The sequence below is a fragment of the Acinonyx jubatus genome, chromosome C1 (assembly GCF_027475565.1).
Source record: "Acinonyx jubatus isolate Ajub_Pintada_27869175 chromosome C1, VMU_Ajub_asm_v1.0, whole genome shotgun sequence".
Classification (NCBI taxonomy): domain Eukaryota; kingdom Metazoa; phylum Chordata; class Mammalia; order Carnivora; family Felidae; genus Acinonyx; species Acinonyx jubatus.
The window spans coordinates 168702148-168718492 of NC_069381.1; the positions used below are offsets into that span (position 1 = coordinate 168702148).

The 16345-nt window shown below is 38.1% G+C and overlaps 1 pseudogene; it reads left to right on the plus strand.

Moving 5' to 3' along the window:
• Positions 1–4621: 4621 nt before the first annotated feature.
• On the plus strand, positions 4622–6373 carry LOC106967442 (keratin, type II cytoskeletal 8-like; annotated as a pseudogene).
• Positions 6374–16345: the final 9972 nt, after the last annotated feature.

Here is a 16345-nt window from a genome sequence, read left to right on the forward strand (position 1 = left end):
GGATTCCTCAATTAATGATCAAGGAGTGTACTGGGTTGCATACTATCTCCCCAAATTCATGTCCACCCATAACCTATGAATGTGATCTTATTTGGCAATTAATTTATACGTGATGAAGTTAATGAGAGACCAAAGTGGATTAGGGTAGGCTCAGATCCAATGATTACTATCCCTATAAGGAGAGGGAGCTTTGCACACAGGCATATAGGAGGGTGTGAAGATGGAAACAGCCTGGAATGAAGAATCAGTAAACTAAAAGCACCAAGGATTACTGACAAATGCCAGAAGCTAGGAAGAGGCAAGGAGGGATCTTCCCCAAGAGCCTTCAGAGGCAACATGACCTTACCAACACCTTCATTTACGTTTTCTAGCCTCCAGGACAGCAGGGGAATAATTTTTGTTGTTTTAAGCCACATAGTTTAGAAATTTGTTGTGGCAGCCCCAGGAAACTAATATAGGGGCTATGTTGCTAATTTTCAGCTCTACTAAAAGGAAGGAATCTTTTGTCTTGACTATAGATCCCCAAGTGGTTGTAAATTTCTGCAGGCAGATAAATCTGGTTGTTGTTACGGTTAATTTGTTGCTGTGGATAATGGCAAGGGGTGACAGAACCCCCCTGAGAGGAGTATCTGTCCCACCAACTCCCCCACCCTTAAATGGAATAATCCTTCCTAAGCATTTGGAATGTGACAAGTGCTTGTGACCTTAACTTCCTTTATCATGACCAGAAAGACATACTTAATTAAATGCCACTGATATAGATTGTTAGACGTATGATCTGGAGTGCTTCCTAATCTTGAGAGCTTTTTGTAATCTAATTCTTAGTAAATGAAGAGAATATTCAAGTGGAAGTAATGACTACAAGACTCAGTTACCTGTGTAGGGTGCAGGATGGATGAAAGATTTAGGTCACGTTGAGGAAAGGGTTCCAGGTCACATAAAGAAAAGGGCTGAAGGGGAGACATACACATATGTATGAGAAGGAAATGATAAATTACTTAACTGAAGGAGTCTGTATATATGACTTTTTAAGTTATAAGAATACTCTTATGACTTAAAACACCGCACAATTTCATTATATTCTAGTCTAGATAAATTAAAATCTCACTATGAGAACTGTGATTTAGAATGAAAAGTACTTGGATAGGGGGGCTGAATTTTATCCTCATAAAAAGCCCTAGAATCTGAAAATGTTGTCTAAGAATCTGAGATCAGCTTGCACAACCTGTAATAAAAGATCTTAGGCCTTTGCAATTCTTTGGATGTAGCGGTCTGGGGTCTGGCATACAAAATTCATTAGGATTGCCATATGAGGGTGCTCAGTAAATAGCAATGATTCTCTGCTGGGAGGATTTTGGCAGTTCAGAACCATTCCTTTGACAGTGTCTAGAGATATGTCACAACAAAGTAGTTGTCACTGACAACTACTGGGTAGAGGTCAGAGGTACACATTCACCAATGAACAGAAGAGCCTACCCATTCCCAGCAAGGAATATCCGGCCCAAAATATTAATAGTGGTGAGGTTGAGAAACTTGATATTTAGTAATCCCTATGAGGAATATGGATGTTGCTCTTCAAGACTTCCGTGTGAAACTGGGGGAGTAGAAAACACAATGATGGAGGCATTCAAGGTAAGGGTGATGTTATGAATTAGAAAGTTTTGGGTTGCCTGGGCAGCTCATTTGGTTGTGCTTCTGACTTCAGCTCAGGTCATGATATCACAGTTTGTGGGTTCAAAGCCCCATGTTGGATTCTGTGCTGACAGCTCAGAGCCTGGAGTCTGCTTGTGATTCTGTGTCTCCTTCTCTCTCTGCCCTTTCTCCACTTATGCTCGCTCTCTCTCTCTCAAAAATAAATAAATACACAACAAGAAAGGGGAAAGTTTGGCCAAAGAGATCATCTGATGGTTATGCTACTTTTTAACTGCATAGTTGGGATGCCTATTACACATGATGAAGAAGGTTGTCTCCTCCCTTCCCGGTCATAGGAGTTACTGATTAACTCACCCTTTACTCGGTTTTACCTCAGCCTCACCTATTAATGTGGGACAAAAAGACCAGGAAACCAAGTGAGGCATGTGTGTTTCTCCTTGCTTTGCATCTCTGAAATTGCTAGTAAGGTTCTTGAGAGTGGATAAGGGTTCTGGTTTGTGTGAGTGTGACTTGATAACATGTACCTTTGTATTAGCTCAGCAACTGTCATTGCTTATTCTGAAGTGGTACTATCAATCATCAGCATGAAGTTAGTTCCTCATCACTGACCTATTGAGATTAAAATAAGCTACCATTAGACATGGGATGGAAATGCATGCTTACCCTCCTGAGAAAAATTGTGAACATTAAAAAGCAAATATTTTATTGTATGTTAATTTACAGGAGACATTGGGGGAAAATATATGCTTTTTAATAGAAAATAGCTTGTATCTGATACTTACACAACACCTTAATTATTTTGGACACATGATTCTTTTGTGTGTGTGTTTTGTTACAAAAAAAGCTACAAAACTACCATTTTAAGATAGATCTGCCTTAAAGTTTGTAGATGTTATTTTATGTGAGATTTTACTGTGGGACTTTGTGTTTCCATTCTTGCTTTTTACCAGATGAAGGTGGGGATAGGGATGTGGGGATCATTATGAATGTCTTACCACACTTTTTTTTTTTAAGTTTTTGTAATTATTCATTTTTGAGAGACAGAGCGTGAGCAGGGATGGAGAGAGAGAGAAGGAGACACAGAATCTGACGCAGGCTCCAGGCTCTGAGCTGTCACCACAGAGCCTGACATGGGGCTTGAACTCACAAACTGTGAGATCATGAACTGAGCAGAAGTCAGACGCTTAATTGGCTGAGCCACCCAGGTGCCCCTTACCACACTTTTCTGATTTTAAGGCTTTGCCTTCAACCGATCTTACAGGTGAATTGAATAGAGGGTATTAATTTTTTTTTTTTGGTATTGAGAATGAAGGAAATTTATTTTGTAAGGTGGTAAATAATGTCCACATTTACCCATTTAAGAACACTATGTCAAGTAAAATTATGAAGTGTGAAATAAAAGTTATGTTTGCATGGGATTTTTGCAAGATTGTCTAAACCAAATTTTTTTTTCAGTAATTACTTCTGGCATATAATTTTAATGATATTTAAAAATTCTATTATGAATAACTGAGATTTAATTAAATACAATCTAATTCGTACTTATAAGCATAACTTTGATTTACACATTCAGAAGATAGTTTTAATTTAAAGTCCTGAATTCCCTTTATAGATGTTTGATTCGAATTTAGATTAGGGTGATCACATTTTTGAACTGTTTTTATTTGGCAAGTTTTTAAAAGGAATATTTAGCTAGTGATAATCATTTAGATTTTCTAAAACTGTTTTATGCATATGCCAATAATCAGATTTTAGAAACATAAAAATTATGTCTTAAAAAGTTTAAAAATATCCCATAGAGATGATAAACTTTAGTGTTGTTATAGATGTCAAGTTTTAACTATTTATATCAATGTTTAGAACAAATTTCAGGATTTTCTTTTTTTACTCATACAAGCATAATTAGTTTTATATTATTCTTTTTAGCTGATGGGGAAAATGGCTAATACTTTATTATTGCTTAACATTAAAAAATGCTTTTCTTTGGGGGAGGGGAATTACAGGTAAAACATATGCTTTAAAGGCAGCCTAAAATACAAATAGAGCTTTTTGTAAAAGACTCTCTATTCCAAGTCAAAGAATAAATAATTGTAAATGAGTCTTCAGTTATCTTGTTACTTTATGCTTATCCTGACCAGTGACTAGTTTGAACTAAGTATTTACTTATTTAATTTTTCTGGATTATGGGTTGAAAGTCAAAATGCATAGAAGGACGAGTTTTGTAACACACATTAAACAGGAAACAATATTTTTGAGATCCACAAAAATACACAATTTCTGCTATTTGAGGAGAAATTTCTGCTCTCCTGATTTATCATACTACTTTATTTTGATCAAAATTTAAAGATACTGTGTTTCAAAAAATGAAGCAGTGAAAATACAGCAATTCAAATAGCAATTAGCCTCATAGAAAGAAAGATGAAAAAAATGAGAGAGGTTGGAGTAAGATGAAAAGTGTATGTTTTCCTTATAATGAAGGCAGACAGTATCCAGTACAAGTACATTGTAAATACTTACTCTATAGACTCTACAACTGCTAGTTTTCTCCATTTACCCTTGCAGGTTCTTTCTCTACCCTCCTCTGCTCTGCTTTATACTCTGGGAAACTACTTGTTATAAATTGTACCTATTGAAATCCCTTTAACTCAGGTTCTGGTTGGATTAGCAACATGAGAGCTGATTGTGGGAGGAAAAAGAAAGCTCAAAGTAATTATTTCCTTTTTCCTTTCCCTGCCAGAGTAAGGTTTTAGCAGCGGCTGCTCCCTTTGAGGTACTCATCATCTACTACAGTATTTGCTGGCGTCTGGTAACTCTTACCCCTTCCTCATTGAGGCGTAAGCTCTTGCTAGCTCCTGGGTGCACCACCATGGCATACTGCACTGAATTCTGCCTACACTTCTACAGACTGTTTCTTCCTTAAACTTGTTTCAACTAACCTTTGATGTGCTGTGTGTTTCATGGTGGGACTCTGAATAATACAGTAACTATATCTAAAGTAGTTTTCTTTTTAGTAGAATCTTTACTCTGCAAGAATGAGAGTTCAGTTTTGGGGTGCCTTCTACATTTTTATGAAAAAATGTAATTTCAAAAAATTTAGCCTACCTAAAAGCAGCTTCTCAGCTCGTTCTCAAAGCTCTGTCAGGTTCAGCCTACTCACCTGCACCCCAGCCTTCACCATGTGCATCAGGGTGACCCAGAAGTCCTACAACATGTCCACCTCCAGAGCCTAGGCCTTCAGCAGCCGTTCATACACGAGTGTGCCTGCTGCCCACATCTCCTCCTCTGCCTTTCCCTGAGTGGGCGGCAGCAGCAGCAGCTTCCAGGGTGGTCTGGTCACCTGCACGAATGTAGTCGGGGTTGTGGTGTGGCCAGGGGTGTGGGGGCGTGTCACAGCTCTCTCAGTGAACCAAAGCCTGCTGAACCCCTGTGAGCTGGCAGTGGGCCCCAGCATCCAGACTGTGCACACCCAGGAGAAGAAGTAGATCAAGACCCTCAAAAACAAGTTTGCCTCCTTCATTGATACAATGTAGCACCTAGAGCAGCAGAACAAAATTCTGGAGATGAGGTGGAACCTTCTCTGGTAGCATGGAGCAACATGGGCAATGTGTTCAAGAGCTATGTCAACAATCTTGCATGGTAGCTGAACACACTGGGCCAGGAGAAGCTAAAGCCGGAGGTGGAGCTTGGCAATATGCAGGGGCTGGTGGAGGACTTCAAGAATAGGAGGAGGAGATCAAAGTGAGTGTAGACATGGAGAATGAGTTTGTTCTTATCAAGAAGGATTTGGAGGAAGCTTATGTGAACAAGTTGAAGCTGGAGTTTGCCTGGAAGAGCTGACTGACAAGATTGGCTTCTTAAGGCAGCTATATGAAGAGGATATCTTTAATCTGCAGTCCCAGATCTCAGACATGTCCATGGTCCTGTCCATGGACAACATCTTCTCCCTAGATCTGGACAGCATTATCTCTGAGGTCAAGGCCTAGTATGAGGGCATTGCCAACTGCAATTGGGCTGAGACTGAGACCATGTACTGGATTAAGTGGGAAGAGCTGCAGATATTGGCTAGGAAGCACAGGGATGACCTCCATCATAGAAGATGGAGATTTCCAAGATGAAACAGAACATTAGACAACTCTAGGCTGAGATCAAGAGACTCAAAGGCCAGAGGGCTTCCCTGGGGTCTGCCACAGCTAATGCTTAGCAGTGCAGGGAGCTGGCCATTAAGGACACCAGTGCCAAGCTGGCCAAGCTGGAGGACACCCTGCTGTGAGCCAAGGAGGACATGGCATGGTGGCTGAGGGAGCTCATGAACATCAAGCTGGCCTTGGACATGGAGATCACCACCGACAACAAGCTCCTGGAGGGTAAGGAGAGCTGGTTGGAGTCTGGTATGCAGAACATGAGTATCCAAACTAAGACCACCAATGGCTACTCAGGTGGGCTGAGCTTGGCTTACTGGGGCCTCACAAGCCCTGGCCTCAATTATGACCTCAGCTTCTTCCAGTGTAACTTCAGCTCTGGTGAGGGATCGAGTTCCTTCAGCCCTGTCAGCTTCTCCATGGCAATGATTGTGAAGAAGATTGAGACCTATCATGGGAAGCTGGTGTGCAAGTCATCTAATGTCCTTCTGTCCAAGTGAACAACATCTGTGGTCCCTCTTGGCCTCCTACTCCTGTGGTTACCGTAGAGCCTTTGTGGGCAGGAGCTATACAGGGGAGCCTTGGAGAACAGGAGACATGCCTGAGGCTCAGCACAGGTCCTCAGCCTACCCTTAGCAGGGAGTCTGCGGCCCTGGGTACCCCCTCTTGCCAGTACCCCCTACTAAAAGCCAATTCAAGTGTCTTTTCCCAAATAAAGCCTCAGATGACTCTGCAAATCCCCAAAACAAAACAAAACAAAAATTTTAGCAAACAGAGAAGTGGACATCTATACAGATTTATGAATTTCCACAAGCATTATATACTCATGTAATCCAGATCAGGAAGCAGAGGATTACCAGATCTCCCTAAATCCCCTTTGTGCTTCTAGTAACTAAATGTTAGGTATAACCAATATTCTAAATTATAGCTGTATTAGAATCTCTTTTTAAACTTTATATATAAAGGAATTCATCCAGCATGTACATTTAATGTCTGGTTTATTTGCTCAACATGTTTTTGAGATTAATTCATATGAAGTATAATATTAATTAGTTCATTCGTATTGCTGTGTAGTAAGTAAGTGATTTACCTTTTTACTTTTTTGGGGGGATAAACTTTAGGCTTGCTTTCAGTTTGGTGCTATTTTGAATAGAAGAGCCATGAACATTCCATGCTTATCTTTTAGTGGCTATGTATTTCCTTATCTCTTGGCCATAAACCGAGGATGGAAGTCTTGGAACATGGAATAGTTATATATTTAGCTTAGGTAAATATAGCTGAAGAATTTTCTAAAGTGGTCATACCAATTTACATTCACATCAACAAACCATGAAAATTCCATTTAATATACAGGCTAACTAATGTTTGGAATAGTCATAGTCATAGCCTTTCTCTTTTTCGTTTTCTTTTTTTTTTTGTTTTGTCTTTTTTGTTTTAAGTAAGCTTTATGCCCAGCATGGAGCCCAATGCAGGGCTTGAACTCATGACACTGAGATCAAGACCTGAGCTAAAATCAACCGTCAGAAGGTTAACCAACTGAGCCACCCAGGTACCGCAGTCATAGTCTTTCTAATTAAGCCCTCCTGTTGTGTGTGAGCTTAATAAACCATAATGTCTAAAGACCATCAGGAACACACCTAGAGTCAAAGTAGATTTATTAACTTGCTGTAGCAATGATGATGGGACAAGTGTGGAATTGTAGGTTGTGTCAGTAAAGGATAGCATGGGCCTTTACTGTTTTTTGGTTTATCCTAGGTGATTTTTGAGAAGGAAAATAAAAGGGGATTGTGTTCTGGATTAGTATTTGTTATGGAATGTTGGCAAATTACTATGTGTATTTTAATAACTTAATCTAGTAGGTAAAGTGGAAAAGTAGAGCTAGAATTGTCATAGTTACAGATGCAGTGGCCAAGTATTTGGTTAAGAGAGAGAAAGAGATAGTAATTTTTGTTTTTGTGTGATGTTCTTGTATTTTGTTTTGTTCTGTTACAGCCATGGAGTAATGTCATCAGATGTTGATATTCTGTTAAGTTATTTAAATTCAGCAGGGACACCATGGATTGGTATAATTTCTAGGCAAGCTACCAGTTGTCAGCTATCAGGGTAATTGTGTTATTCTCTGTTTACCATTTTGGCCAAAGGCAGATAAAGGCTTCATTAGATTATCTATCTATCTATCTATCTATCTATCTATCTATCTATCTATCTATCTAATGTTTCTATCATCTATCTAATCCAAGTTAGCTAGCATGTAGTTCAATAATGATTTCAGAAGTAGAATCCAGAGAATCATCCCCTACATATAATACCCAGCGCTAATCCCAATAAGTGTCCTCCTTAATGATCTTTGCCCATTTAGCCCATCCTCCCCACCCAAAACTTCCCCAGCAAACCTGGTTTGTTCTCTGTATTTAAGAGTCTCTTATGGTTTGTCCCCCTTCCTGTTTTTATGTTACTTTTGCTTCCCTTCCCTTATATTCATCTGTTTTGTGTGTTAAATTCCACATATGAGTGAAGTCATATGATATTTGTCTTTCTCTGACTAATTTCACTTAGCATAATACACATCCACATTGTTGCAAATGGCAAGATTTCATTCTTTTGATTGCCGAGTAATAGTCCATTGTATATGTATATCACATCTTGGCAAAGTGTCTATTCATGTCTTTTGCCCATTTCTTCACTGGCTTATTTGGTTTTTAGGTGTTGATTTTGATAAGTTCTTTATAGAGTTTGGATACTATCCCTTTATCTCATATATCATTTGCAAATATCTTCTCCCATTTCATCATTTGTGTTTTAGTTTTGCTGATTGTTTCATTCACTGTGCAGAAACTTTTCATCTTGATGAGGTCCCAGTAGTTCATTTAGCTTTTGTTTCCCTTGCCTCCAGAGATGTGTTGAGTAAGAAATTGCTGCAGCCGAGGTCAAAGAGGTTGCTGCCTACTTTCTCCTCTAGGATTTTGATAGCTTCCTATCTTACATTTAGGTCTCATCCATTTTGAGTTTACTTTTGTGTATAGTGTAAGAAAATGATCTAGGTTCATTTTTATACATGTTGCTGTCCAGTTTTCTCATTACCATTTGCTGAAGTGACTGTCTTTATTCCATTAGATATTCTTTCCTTCCCTGTCAAAGATTAGTTGGCCATACATTTGTGGGTCCATTTCTGGGTTCTCTATTCCGTTCTACTGTTTGTTTTTAATACCAGTACCATACTGTCTTGATGATTACAACTTTGTAATACATCTTGAAGTCCAGAATTATGATGCCTTCAGCTTTGCTTTGCTTTTCTTTGTCAGGATTGCTTTGCCTATTCAGAGTTTTTCCTGGTTCCATACAAATTTTAGGATTGTTTGTTCTGGCTCTGTGAAGAATGCTGGTATTATTTTAATAGGGATGTCATTGGGTATGTAGTTTGCTTTGGGTAGAATCCACATTTTAATAATATTCTTTCAATACACGAGCATGGGGTATTTTTCCATTTTGGGGGTTATCTTCTTCAATTTCTTCCATAACTTTCTGTAGTTTTCAGTGTATAGATTTTTTTCACCTCTTTGGTTAGGTTTATTCCTAGGCATTTTATGGGTTTTAGTGCAATTGTAATTGGGATTGATTCCTTGAGTTCTCTTTCTCCTGCTTCATGATTGTTGTATAGAAATGCAACAGATTTCTGTACATTGATTTTATATTCTGTGACTTTGCTGAATTCATGGATCAGTTCTAGCAGTGTTTTGGTGGAATCTTTTGGGTTTTCCCAATAGAGTATCATGTTGTCTGCAGAGTGAAAGTTTGATTTTTTTTTTCTTGCTGATTTGGATGCCTTTTATTTCTTTGTGTTATCTGATTGCTGAGGCTTGGACTTCCAACATTATATTGAATAACAATGGTGAGAGTGGACATTATTGCCTTGTTCCTGACCTTAGGAAAAAGCTCTCAGTTTTTCCCCATTGAGGATGATATTCTTGGTGAATCTTTCATATCTGGCTTTTTATCTTGAGGTATGATCCTTCTGTCTCTACTTTCTTGAGGCTTTTTATCAAGAAAGGATGCTGTATTTTTTCAGATGCTTTCTTTGCATCTATTGAGAGGATCATGTGGTCCTTATCCTTTCTTTTATTAATGTGATGTGTCACATTGATTAATTTGTGGATATTGAACCAGCCCTGCATCCCAGGTATAAAGTGATTATGACGAATAATTCTTTTAATTTATTGTTGGACCTGGTTGCTTAGTATCATGTTGATAATTTTACATCCATGTTCATCAGGGAAATTGGTCTGTAGTTCTCCTTTTTAGTGGGGTATTTGTCTGGTTTTGGAATCAAGGTAATGTTGGCCTTGTAGAATGAGTTTAGAAGTTTTCCTTCCATTTGTATTTTTTGGACCAGCTTCAAAAGCATAGGTGTTAACTCTTCTTTCAATGTTTGGTAGAATTCCCCCTGGAAAGCCATCCAGTCCTGGACTCTTGTATTTTGGCAGATTTTTTATTACTAATTTGATTTCTTTACTGGTTATGGATCTCTTGAAATTTTCCATTTCTGCCTGCTTAAGTTTTGGTAGTTTATATGTTTCTAGGAATCAGTCCATTTCTTATAGTTTGCCCAATTTATTGGCATATAATTGCTTTTAATGTTCTCTTATTATTGTTTGTATTTCTGTAGTGTTAGTTGTGATCTCTCCTCTTACATTCATGCTTTTATTTATTTGGGTCCTTTTCTTTCTCTTTTTGATCAATCTGGCTAGGTTTTATCAGTTTTGTTAATTCTTTCAAAGAACCAGCTCCTGATTTCATTGATCTGTTCTACTGGGTTTGTATGTATGTATGTATGTATGTATGTATGTATGTATGTATTTATTTATTTATTTTGATATCATTGATTTCTGCTCTATTCTTTATTATTTCCTGTCTTCTGCTGGTTTTGGGCTTTATTTGCTGTTCTTATTCCAGCTCTTTTAGCTGTAAGATTAAGTTGTGTATCAGACCTTTCTACCTTCTTTAGAAAGTTTCTGTGGATAGGTCTGCTGCAAACCTGATCTGTCTTCTCTTATAGGTTAATGACTTTTGTCCATTTTTACTTTCATAATTCTTTCCTTATCTGTGTATTTTGTGAATTTGACTATGATATGCCTTGTTGATGGTAATTTTTGGGGGGTTCTCTATGCTTCTTGAATTTTGATGTCTGTGTCTTTCCCTAGATTAGGAAAGTTTTCTGCTATAATTTGTTCACATAAACCTTCTACCTCTTTTTCTCTTTCTTCATCTTCTGGGACTCCTATGATATGGATGTTATTTCTTTTTAAGAAGTCACTGAGTTCTCTAATTTTTGTATCATGTTCTTTTGCCTTGGTTTCCCTCTTTTTACTGCATTGTTCTCCATAATTACATCTTCTATATCACTGGCATTTATTCAAGATTGCATTGGGTTATAGAATTTTTAATTTCGTCCTGACTAGATTTTACTTCTTTTATGTCTGCAGAAAGGGGTTCTGTGCTTTTTTTCACCCCCAGCTAGTATTATAGTTCTGATTTCTGGTTCACACATCTTGCTTATATGTGTGTTGATTAGGCCCCTGACTGTCATTTCTTCCCATTATTTCTTTTGGGGCGAATTCCTTTGTTTTGTCATTTTGGAGGAAGAAAAAGAATTAATAAAATAAAATTTAAAAAAATAAAAAAATTGAAAACAACCCAAAAAATCAAACAAAGAAAGCTAGATCCTAGGAGTGTTTTGGTCTGTTTGTTGAAAGAAGCTTGATAAAATATAGATAAAAGGGAAAGTAAAGAAGAAAAGAAAAAAAAGTAATGAAATGAAGAAAGTGAAATAGAATAAAAAAATTACAAAAAATAGCAAACAGAAAAAAATATATATATTTTAAAACATTTATTCATTTTTTGAGAGACAGAGGCAGAGCATGAGCAGTGCAGGGAGGGAGGGAGGCACAGAATCTGAAGCAGGCTCCAGGCTCTGAGTTGTCAGCCCAGAGCCCAATGTGGGGCTCGAACTCAAGAACTATGAGATCATGACCTGAGCCGAAGTTGGATGCTTAATTGACTGAGCCACCCAGGTGCCCCAAATTTAAAATATTTTTTTTAAAAAAGGAAAATAAAAATCAAATTTTCCCTTTCTGTATCTGAGAAAAAGAAAAAAAAGCAAAACAATTTAAACAAAAGCAAAAACAACAACAAATAAATGAACCAGAAAACAGAATGGGGTGGATCAGTGTGAGCGTGTATGTGCATGCACGTGAAAAGTGAAAATAGCATCACCCAGCCTCCTGGTTTCTGGCACAGGAACTCTGCAGTCATACCAACCCACAAACAGGCACCCATCCCTTGTCTCAGGATTCTGTCCACTCCCCACTTCTACACTGTCTGTGTCCAAGCTGTCAGCCTTCCAGGCACCTCCCTCCCAACTTTTATCTCAGATGGGACTGTGTTTCCAAACCCCTCACTTCTGAGAACCCTGTGGCTTGGACCTGCTCCAACCCTCTGGGAGAGGGTCTCACTGAGCAATGGTCAGATGCAGGCTTGCCCCAGAGAACATTCATGTGATCTTGCTGAGGCAGAGGTTCTGAGATTGTGGCCGGGCACTGGTTTACCCCAGAATAAATTCATGCAATCATGCAGTGGCAAAAGTTCAGAGATTATGGCAAATCACAACACATAGCCAGCACCAGTTTTCACCGCACTGTATCATCTTTGTTCCAATTCCAGAAAATGTGGCTATTCTCCAGGGTCTGCTGGGACCTTTGCCTGTGGGAGACCATGTTCCTCTACCAAATGCCCTCCAAGCAGGGGAACTGCTTCTCCCTTTTTGGCCCATGAACCCCTTGGACATCACTGCCTACTCCTGGAGATTCGATCTTTCTCCCCACCAGAGCACTGACAGGTATTGAGCTCCAGAATTTCACACTCTGCACTCCCCTGTTTATAGAGTACTAATGGAATTGAAACCTTTCCTTTCTCCAGGTCAGTGGTTTAGGGAAACAGATTTCTTGTTTAGTCCCTTGTGAGTGTTTCCATTCTTTTTCTTTCTTTCCAGCTACTTTCAGGGGAATGCTTTTTCTGTACTTTCCTGGCATCCCACACTTTTCCCCACTTTCTCTGTCCTCTCTCAACAAAAACAGCTCCCTACCCTCCATGGCTTCTCTCTCCCCCAGTTCATCTCTCCACACGGTGTGTATCAGCCAAGATCTGTGGCTCAAGTTACACAGATTGTTGTGTTAATCTTCAGATAAATTTCCTGGGTGTGAAAATTGGTTTAGTGCTGGTCTAGCTGCCTTTAAGGGATGAAAGAAGTCAAGAACTTCCATGCTGCTCCACCATCTTGGCCCCACCCCTACATGTTATTAATCTATGGTGTTCAGGACTGCACCATTGCCAAAACTCTACTGAACAGGAGGGTGTTTAGAAAATATCATGTATTGGGACACCTGGGTGGCTTAGTTGTCTGATTCTTGTCAGATGTCTGATTCTTGATTTCAGGTCAGGCCATGATCTCATAGTTTGTGAGTTTGAACCCCTGCATTGGGCTATGCCCTGACAGCGCGGAGCCTGCTTGGGATTCTCTCTCTCTCTCCCTCCCTCCCTCCCTCTCTCTCTCTCTCTGTCTCTGTCCCTCCCCCTCTTTAAAATAAATAAAGTTTAAGAAATATTGTTTATAGTTATATTAGAGTAACTCCCTCCTTTTCCTTTTGTTTGAGCATGAATTACTGAATTACCTGACTTTACAGTAACTATGAAGAATCATTTAAGACTGGACAGGATACATTAGAAAATTGCAGTACAGACAAGTATCAGAAATAAAATAATTATTAGCCCTTATAAAGAGTCTTGAACACACAGAGGTGGATGACCAATTCCAGGCTAAGAAAATGTTGTAAAAGCTATCTCGTATGTTACAGAGATTCAGTTGCATATTGTATGAGTCCTTTTCCACTTAAATTTGCAGTAGAAAAGAGACAGGAACAGGGATAACATTCGTAAGCACATAGCAAGATTGAGGAAAATTGATGGTGAGTGCAGTATTAGGTAAAAGGCAAGGCTTTACAAAACTTTAAAATAATAGTTCAAAGGAAATGTGTACCTCCAACAAGGAAAATCAGCAGTCCATTTCTTTCATTTTTTAACTAGTATGCTTGACTGAGGACAATTAGTTCAGCTATTTGGAAAGATATAGTGAATTTAAGTAAGTGATAGGCCAGTAAGCTTGGACATTATAGTTTCTGTTTCTAAGTGGAAACCATTAGCAGAGAATTATCAAATCAATACTATCAAGGTAGTTTCTAGAGTTTTGCATGAATCATATGTTACTAAAAGAAGTGAAGCAGTAGTAAGATTTTCCTTTCTGGAGAAGGAAAAGGAAAATTTCTGTGTTCAGGACATTGCAGCAGTAGATATTTGAAGGGGAGAAAACGCAACGAGGGCATTGACAAATCTATAGAGTGCTTAATTTATCTCATAAAGGGTAATAATATTTGGCCCCAAAGGGAAAAAAAGTACTTTAAACCTAAAAACCTAGAAATGAAGTCAGCCTTTGTGCTTAAATATATTCCCTTTTACATTAAGGCATACACTTCTTGAAACACATTTATATAAGTATATTTTAATTATACATAATTAACTTAAGACCACATTTCCCTTTTGATTAGTTTATTTATAATTTTTTATTCTGAGATAATTGTAGATCCACATGCATTTGAAAGAATATTGTAGATAGATCCTATATGCCTTTTACTCAGTTTCCCCCTCATATGGTGAGGGGGACCATATTGTATAACTATAGTATAATATTATGACCAGAAAATTGACATTGCTACAGTACACTAGCTTTATTCACATTTTCCAGGTTTTATATGCATTCATTTATGTGAGTGTGTTTGTGTGTGTGTGTGTGTGTGTGTGTGTGTGTGTATTCAGCTCTATGCATTATACCAAACGTGTTGATTTGTATTACCCCTATGTAATCATGCTATTTAGATCTTACTATTAAAGAAAAAAAAATAGTTCTGAGGACTTACCCAATGATTTCTTCTCTATTAGGTGGATTTTTTTGCTCTAGCTGGAAGGGGATCATGAACTATTCTCACGCTTGTGTAGTTCTAATATTTGTTTACTGCTGATATTTCATGGTTGTTCTTTCTCTGGGTTTGGGTCATTTTTTCACATACATGCACCAAATAGTATTCAGCCAAAGGCTTGAAGGGACCCTTCTGCAGATCCTGAAGCTCCCTCTCTCCCCATCACCTTCTTTCCCTTTGTCCTTCTCCCTCTTCCCCTTCCTTTATCACTCCCTCCTCTTGTGTACTTTCTTTCTCAAATTCTAGAACTTGCCCTCTCAGAACTCTACCCTTTGCTTCTATAATTTATAAAGTCTACTTCCTCCTTTCTCTGCTGTACCCAGAAATTCTCTCCAGGCAGTACGCTGGGTTAATTGTAAATTCCACCTCATTTGTGTCTGTTCTCTCAGGGATCACTTTATTACTAGTATCTAGTGTCTTAAAACCATTGCTTCATCTATTTTGTTTGAGTTTCTGGTTTATTTTCATATTAAGGTGAGTGCTGGGGCGCCTGGATGGCTCAGTCGGTTTGGCGTTTGACTTTGGCTCAGGTCATGATCTTGTGATTCACGAGTTCGAGCCCTACGTCGGGCTCTGTGCTGACAGTTCAGAGCCTGGAGCCTGTTTTGGATTCTGTGTCTCCCTCTCTCTGCCTCTTGCCTGCTCACACTTGTCTCTCTCTCTCCCCAAAATAAACAAACATTAAAAAAAAATAAAGTGTCACTTTATTATGGCCCAGAAATTGATTATCTAATGGTATAAATTTCTTATTTAAATAAAGTCCTGTTTATGTGTTTTTTCTTTTACTTTAATGTTTTTGTATCCTGTTTTTCTAAACTTGGCTTATTCTAAGATTACAGATATATACTCATAAATTTATTTGCATGAAGTATATTTTTTATATTTATATTTATGATTTATTTCAAATTGATTTTTGTTTATGCTAGCTACCATAATGTTTCCATCTTGGATCATTTTCTTTTATTTTGAAAAGTTACCCCAAGTTAGTCCCTCTACCACTTTCTGACTAATGAAAGAACTTTATGGCAATTTGTCTCCATTTACTGCTCTGTTCTGTTCACCAGTAGATGCCATTAGACACTTTCACTCTTGGCTATGATGGAGTAAGAGGGACTAGATTTACGTTCTCACTTTAAACATGTAGAAAATCAGATAAAATATAAACTCATCAACTTAAAAAAAATGGTCATCTTTACTGATTCCATGTCCTTTGTACTCTATGTAGGGGTAATCATTATTTAGATATAAGCATTATCCCTACTCTTATTTTAAGTCATTCATTTTCCTCAGATATTTTTACCAGAATTTAATTTGGTACTATGTTTTGCTGGACCTCCTAGATCTTCCTAAAGCATTAGTTGTTCAAACAAATCCTATTTATTTTTCTCTTTCTATTAATTTTTGATATTTTACTTATTGTTGTAATAACTCTTTATATTTCAAAGTACCCCTTTGATTCTAATACTATTG